This window comes from Temnothorax curvispinosus, unplaced genomic scaffold (genome assembly GCF_003070985.1).
Source record: "Temnothorax curvispinosus isolate PA1 unplaced genomic scaffold, ASM307098v1 QBEX01012454.1, whole genome shotgun sequence".
In the NCBI taxonomy this organism is placed as follows: domain Eukaryota; kingdom Metazoa; phylum Arthropoda; class Insecta; order Hymenoptera; family Formicidae; genus Temnothorax; species Temnothorax curvispinosus.
The window spans coordinates 555,644-563,990 of NW_020222234.1; the positions used below are offsets into that span (position 1 = coordinate 555,644).

At 38.6% G+C, this 8,347-nt stretch overlaps 1 protein-coding gene across 1 annotated transcript in view; it reads left to right on the forward strand.

Moving 5' to 3' along the window:
• LOC112462475 (Krueppel-like factor 6) overlaps positions 1-8,347 on the forward strand; it is a 315,191-nt gene that overhangs the window by 152,613 nt on the left and 154,231 nt on the right. The gene's annotated exons all lie outside the window — the stretch shown is intronic.

An 8,347-nucleotide genomic window follows, 5' to 3' on the forward strand; every position in this document is an offset into this window, starting at 1 on the left:
CGGATTTTCTAAGGACTTCGTACCGGGTTAATGTTGCATTCGTGAGTCATATAAGTGTCCAAACAATTATTTTATAAATTATTGTAACCAGTTAATAATAATATGATAATTGTGTCACATTATAAAGCAACGTGGTTGAAAGTACATAAAACAAACTTGAAAATGACGGCTTGGAAAATAGCATTGACGATGCATTTTGGTATTAGGTACTAAGTGAAGATATTATAGATTTACGAACGTTGATGAAAGATAACTCGAAAATTATAAAAACAAGCACTACTCTGTGATATAATATTCTTTTTCATATCTTATCAGAGGATAATCTCAGTGTGTGAAGCGGCTACTCTTTTCATACACAATTTATAGCCCTTCGGAAACGAGCCGCGCGTATGTTTTCATATCTGCGGCGCGCATTCGCGAATTCAGGGTAGGATGGTAGACGCACGACAAGCATGACGATGACAAGAGCTGTAGAAGAGCAAAACGGAAATGCAGCGCGGCATGCCGCACCGGCGAAAAGCCGGCCCCCGACTTTCATTCCGATGGAACTTTCATGAACTCCGCGAGCGGTATGTAACGAGAACTTAAGCCAGTGGCGTAGAATCATTTTCCCATTTTGGTCGACGTGAAGCTTCAGTTGAAAGTTATATTAATTCGCTAACTGTCGTTGCGCATTTTAGAAAAGCAAACATTCTGATTTCTTTAAAATAGTTCATTTTCAATTAAGAACATGGTGTGATAGAATTCCCCGATTACATAAAGCGGTAATAGATTTCTTGATGACATCTCGCAGCCAACGACTCGGTAAGATTGACATAGAGAAATTAGATCCCAAAGTTTCTGCAGGTAGTATTAGTTGTAATTGCACACTGCGTTTAATTTTAATCAAGACTAACATATGCATTAATTTTAATTAAAATAAAGAGACTCGTAAAATATAATTAGTGTTGATTCATTATCGAAGTTATAAAAAAGTTACATAGGTATAAAATAAATATAAACAATTTTTTTTTGTAATGAGAGAAAACAAATCTAGATGACTGTTAATTTGATTGAAGTGGAAAATGTAGTGACCGTAATAGTAATAAGTGAGCAAGTCATAGGAAACGTTATCGCTATGTGTTAACATTTACGTCCCTGAATGTCGACGCCTTTGAGTTACACAAGTGCAAGCAGACATATGCGCGTCGCACTTCCGTCAGTTTTCTAGATTCCTTCTCGGGCATCTCTATATGGAACTTTAAAACTTTAATCTCGATGTGGTCAGCGCCCGAAGATAATGCAACAATGGAACCGTCGAGTTGAAGGCAGATGCACCTGGAAAGCCTGGGAAATCATGATTTCGCAACGCGCCGCACGTTGACGTACTGTAACGAGATTCGCCGGCCTGGTAGCCTGTGTTACGAGGTAAACAATCCCTCGTGTGTACCGTGCTACGCTTAAAATTGAATTTTTTATTTCGAAGAGCGGGCGAAACATGAGTGCTGTTTCAGCAAAAATATCGCGCTCACAAACAGCACGTCACGCTCTCTCTGCCTGGCTTCGAGAGACTCGGAAGTGAGCATTTTCGAAGGGCTGAAAAATCCGAATGCGCCGAGTTATCGTGTAGTAGAGTATCGTACATCGGATATTTGAGCGAAAATTGTATGACGTTAATGAGAAATTCGTTTTACACGTGCTTTAATATGTTCGCTCGCGGAGAGATAGCGTGTGATACATTATATCGCATATTATTCACGCTTAACGTGTCGGGTCACGAACTTTAATTTAACACTTTTGTATTCTATATGCATCGATATATATACGATGAACGAAACTGATTGACTAAAAATGAGAGCGCTTATCCGAAACAGCTTTTAATATCGAAAAGTTATTTGAAACGCATTTATAATGGGACCGAAACGTTCGAATATAATCCACTGAGTAATTTTACTGCATAGCGATCCATTCTTTGCATTAATATCCTTTATTATAAAACATGATAAATTAAGTATTATATTTTTAAAATTTTATTATCACGATTATATTTCTTCGACATAATAAAAATCATTTAATTGTAAGACTACTTCAGAGTTCACGAGAGATGCATTTATGCATTATTCAAGTAATAGAGGATCGTTTTTGACTTTCTGTCATATTGAAGGACAGCTATGCGGCTATAAATTTCTCCAAGTTTCCAGACATCTCAGTTATGACAGAATCTCTCGACAATAATTTGTCGGTGAACGAGTGGTGGTACACGCGAGTCGCACCCGTCACAGTTTTCGTAACGACATGTTTAGACAAAGATAAAAACAATATGCTCGGCATTTCCGTTTAATGCAACTCAAATAAGGCGATGACGTTATATTTGGGGAAAGCGCGCATATATTTGTGCGAGATTCACGAGCGTTATTTCGTAAATGGGCAAGCAATCTCTCCGTAAAGTAGCCTCTGGGCGAAATCAGAGAAATTGTATAATCTTTTGAAACTTTCCGAATACTTTTTCGGGGAACGCTTCCTAACTGTAAATTTGAAAGCACGGCCAATTGGTTATTTTAAGTCGAAAACATTCTAAGGCAAATTTATATAAATTTATCGTACTTAGAAATTTATCTTAAATTGGATTATTCAATTTTAATTTGTTAGATGAATTTCAAAACGAACAAGTATCGATTAACATTTTGTGTAAGTATATTGAAAGTAAAAAAGTTGAAAGTTAATGCAACACACACAAATACACAAACATCATGATTTTTTTTTCAAAATTTAATTATGATATTGTCACAAAAATCGTTCTATATAATTATTATAAATTTTATGTAAGTATCTCTGAATGATTCCTCTTTTTCCATTTTTCGATGCAGTGATTATTTTTATGGCGACATTGTCTATCTACCTACTATCTTTTTTATCATCATTCTTTTAAACGATTCTTGGTTGAAACGATAAATAAAAACGAGCGACCTAAATTTGCCTTGGTGCATGCTGTATATGTGCAACATGGAACTGTGTACTGATTCAATGCGTTATTATGCCAAGTATTGCGCAAAGTTTCATACCCAAACGAAGTGGAGTGCCGTTTCCGTCTTCGATGGAAATCTTCTTGGCGACGCGTATACACGTGTACGCACGCGGATGCACGCACTTGAGCGCACGCTAGGAGTCTTAATGAAGCCTCTCACGAGGAGTTATAACGAAGATACTTCGGTCGCGATCTATTCATAGAACGGTGAGCAACGCGGCGTCAATGAGACAACAGTGGCAGCAGCTGTGTCGTCCAGAGAGAGCTTTGTTAAATTATATATACTGTGTTCTCGTCAGCAGAACCCATCAAGTCCACCTTGACAGATGCGAGGATGTAACGGGTGATGTGATAAACACATGTACGTTGTCATCGATATTCAGTCGAGCTCGAAAAACTTCGTCTCAGATTAATTGTACTAATCGTACTAATTTTAGTCATGTAATATTTTATTATTTATGATGTAACCTCCATTTTTAAAAAGGAACCCTAGTTATTTATAAATTAATAATTTGCTAAAAATTGGCTCTAAAAAATACTAATACATGATAAAGCCAATGGATTCACATTAGTCAGTTCAATAATAGTATTTTATCGATGCCATAATTTTTGAAATAGAATTCATACTTTTCAACGAGTTTGTGCGATTGAGAAATCAATTAATTTTTATGAAGGTCTCGATACGCGAATATTGCGCAATCAAGGGAGCTTCGTGTTGCGCATATCGATCCTGCGGCAGCGCATCTCGTCCCTTCTCGCAATTCTACGTTTTTCCTTTTCTTTCCTTCACGCTCCTTGTTTTCTCTTCCCTCGTAGGCTTTCGTTACGCACCACGGGCAGAAAATCGTGTCGAGACCCACCGTGAAAACGGACCAATGGAGTAGGGTTGGTTGCGAAGTCCTTGGGTCACCTGAGCTTTGACTAGCGAGCGTTACGAGGGTGGATTTGTATACTCTCGTAATTAAATAATTTCCCTCTTTTGATTTTTTTTAACGAGCCCACCACCACGAATGAAAAGCCGAAGAAGAAAGAATCGATAGAGGAAAGAAGGAGGAGTTAATACAGAATAAAAGATAATTGAATATGGCGTACTTAAGAACGGATGAGTTATCAATTAATTAAAGCGCCGAGAGAAAAAGTTGACTTTGAATATAAATAAGAAAAATATTTTGATAGTGTTATATAGAATAGACTGCATAAATGATCGTTTATGATTTGCGCAATATCGCAGTACTGTAAAGACGACGGATGTATATTAACTTGAAGAAAGGTGAAAAAGTGTAAAAACGAGCGGAAAGAAGAAGACAAATATACAAAGAAGAGTGATGAAAGAGAAACTTGAACGCATTTTCTTATGACAAGCTTGATTTCTGCTCATTCATTTTCATTTTCCTTTATTAATTCTTGCTCGTTCATTTTCATCTTCCGCAAACAAGACACAGGACTGACAGTTTTTCTCGATGAACCAAAATGCGGGAATTTTTGATCCCGAAATTTTAAAGCGACAAGGGAAAAAAGGGGGGAGGAGAGAACGATACGAGTTTGCTGGCCTGCGACGGAAATTCTGAACCATATGGGGTTGCGCGATGTCGCGCAACAGTTGCGCGCGTAGGTCAGTTCCATTGGTTTCCGGGGTGTATTAGGTCGAGCGCGTCTAATTGATGCAATCGTCGCAGATTATCATACGCACTATTTGCGTTTAAAAATATTGATATGTTAATAACCGTAAAATAATGAAAAAATAATCCAAACTGTCATTTTACAAAACTATTTCCTGAACACATTACGTTTAAGGATTTGATTTCGCGTTAAGCGAATAATAATTGACTTCTAAGAATGAGAATCTCAGTGACAATTTATCTGTGCTTGCTTTCAAGTTTTTATAAATCTTTTGTTAAAATAATTGTAAAATAACCGTTACAAGTGACATATAATTACCTATATTATCTATTTTAAGCTCTTGAAAATTTTCATTTTATTTGCTAGGCTTCACACACAGATGTAAATTTCGGGCACGAATTATTTTGAAACAACTAATTATTTTTACGGCGCTAACAACGATATTAATCTCAGGGTTGTTGAGAAAATGTAAAAGTAACACGATATCTCGTGCATGTTCTTGTGCAGCGGCATAATTATTCTCACGGTAATTGCGACTACAGATAGCACAGCTCGATGCGCGTAATTTCGCGCGAGTAAACGACTCGAATTGCTACCAAGCATAAAGTCTTGCTCCCGCTTCACTTCCCGAACGTTTTATGCCGCGCGCGTTAAATCCAGTCGCGCGTATCGATGCAGCATTTTCGTTTGTTTAAAATGTCGTATTATCGAACGAAACCAGGTATACCGGGTGACGAGAAATCCAATAGCATTATCCCGCACGGGGATGTAATTACCTCTTTTTCCGCGGATACCTCTTTGTTCACGGTATCGCGTTGCAAAAGGAAAAAGATAGGGGAGGAAAAAAAACACGAATACCTCGAGCTGACGTCTCCGGACGGTTGCGGTTTTTAAACACCACATATCGACGCTAATGGCTCGTCCGCCGGCTTTCGACGCCGAACGTGCAGCGCTTTACCGCCGCCTCCTCTCCCGCGACCTATGCGGATGTCGACGGGGGGGGGGAAAAAAGAGAGACGACGGGCGTGCGGAAATATGTACGATTTTATCATTTTGACGCTCATACATATTCATCGCGCTGCCGACGTACGTACCTCTTTTCATAGGGCCATGTATTTGATGCTCGCCATGGCGACGTGATGGGCGCGCAAAACGTCATGCCATGACGCCGCAACTGGTGGCGGCATTAATTACCTCTCGTCTTGTGTGATACTACGCCAAGATCGCGCGTGGTATCCCCCTTCCGAAAAAGGGAGATTTCGCGCCCGCTCGTTAAGAGCAACTTTGTGGCGCGAGGTGAGTGCCGTGTTTCTTCTTTCTTCCCTTTCGCGTGCGGCAGATAGTCCAGCCGGGCCGCGTGCGATTTACATACATTCCTGGCCGAATAAACAACTCGTGCGAGGCGTTGAATTCTGCGGAGGTTTCCGCGGGTATCGCGACCTGGCTTTTTCGGTTCAACGTGCTTTATTTAACACGTCACGATTATCATCCTTGCACGCGATGATCGCGCAACATAAACGTGTCTACGTAGAGAGAGAGAGAGAGAGAGAGACGAAAGAAAGGGGCACCCGCAGAGGTGCATGATGCTGCGCGCGAGATCTTTCTTCCTACCTTTCCGTTTCTCTCTCTCTCCCTCTGTCTCTCTCTCTTCCGTTGCTTCCTACACGTATACTTTCTGCTCGCGGGGTTAAGTTACGAAGCTCGTAAACACACGCAGATACGGGCGCAATTACCGCTGGCAGCGGGAAGTCATACCAAGCGTTTATTTTACGAGCGCCCGTACTCGGCGTCCCGGACCTCGAATATCGAGTGAAATCGCTTCTACGTCAATTACGAATTCGCATCTCGCCCGTCCGGACGCCGTTCCGCCGAGCGGAGGATTCTCAGCACGTTGTCCGCCAGGCTGTTATTTCGGCAGTCCCGAAAGTGACTTCCACTTCGATAGGTTCCTGCGCATTTCAATGGGTACTTCCCGCACTCGGCGAAAGTTCGCGCACTGCGGTCCAAGGAAATCCCGCAGGCGAGGGATATCTAGGGCAGAAAGATCCGAGATGCACCAATTCATGTTGGTGCAGGCAAATTAACGCTTCCATCTATGGGAGTTTCATACAAATCCGGAGCGCGGCTAAGAACGATACAAATAAATTGTGAAACAAAATAATAGGCCGTTACATTATATATATTTATGGGGGGGGAGAGAGAGAGGGGGAAGGAGAGGGGGGGGGGAGAGAGAGAGAGAGAGAGAGAGAGAGGTACTTTGCTAATAATTTTTTTAAATTATGCAAATTATTAAATAATTCTGATTATCGCATAATCAATACATATTTTGGAACAACAGAGATAATTTCAAAACAAAACAAGAGAGGTACTTTGCGAAATCGTAATATAGATTTCTTTATATTATAACGTACGCGAGAAAATCGTCATCTAAGTTAATTAGAATACTCATTGATTAGAAATATATTGGTTAATTTCAAGAGAAATCTATTTAAAACAACATTTTTATTACTAATTACTAATTAACAATTTTAGAAACGACGAAATTTTGTATTTGATATAATCGAAGTTTTTTAGGGGAAATATACAGTCAAAGGCGCAAAAAAAGAGGGATTTTCTCGAATTTTTTTTACGTAAACGTATTAACTTTTTTATTCAGAAACTTTTACTTGATATTAATATATGTTTGACGAATTTTTTGTATTTTTTTTAGTAGAAAATAATAGTTATTATAATTTTGGCGAATATTTTAATACAACTCCTTAAAAAAAGTAGCATTCCGGTGGACATCATATCTCGAGACAGGATTATCTAAAATAAAAAAACCAAGAAGATTTCGTTAGTATATGACTTTATCTTTCGTGTGAACAAAGGATTTAAAAAAAAAATTGAATTTTGAATTTTTTAGAGAATTTTAAAGTTCGAGTCACGATTTTTACTTAAAAAAATTGACCATTTCATTTTTGTAAAACAAGTTGTAATCGTTGAAAAAAAAAATATTTCGTCTACACGGAAGCTTAATATGTATAAAAGAAGTGTGTAAAATTTCAAAAAGATCGGTGCAGTAGATTTTAAGATATCGTGTCCACCAACTTCAGTATGAATAAAAGCCAAAATTATTTGCCAAAATTATAATAACTATTATTTTCTACTAAAAAAAAATACAAAAAGTTTGTCAAACATATATTAATATCATGTAAAAGTTTCTGAATAAAAAAGTTAATACGTGTACGTAAAAAAAATTCGAGAAAATTCCTCTTTTTTTTGCGCCTCTGACTGTATATTCCCCCTTAAGATTCTCTGATATATGCACAGGACATGCTAGCAAGAAATTATAATAAATTCTGATAAGCAATTTAAATGTTATGCCTGATTTATGATGCTATGATTTAGTGAAAAAGACAGAGTGCAAGCCAAATTCCAACAATTTTCCTAAACTGGATTTACTGTGTGCATTTTCTCATCGTACATCAGTTATATGTGCGCTACCGTGGATTGCAATGTTGCACAATAGAATTTTCAATGTAACGCGTAACAGCCAGTCCGCCATTCTAAAAGGTCGGTCTCCAGTTTCTCGCTGAAAAGCGCAATCAACCTACGTGTAATTAACATTTCCGCGATTCGCCGTTCTCAAATGCAGATGAGGGGAGGTAGAAAGTGTGTGGGAAGAAGATTGTTTGTCCGAGAATTATTATTGATCTCTGTGAAAGCGATCGTATTTTTGCA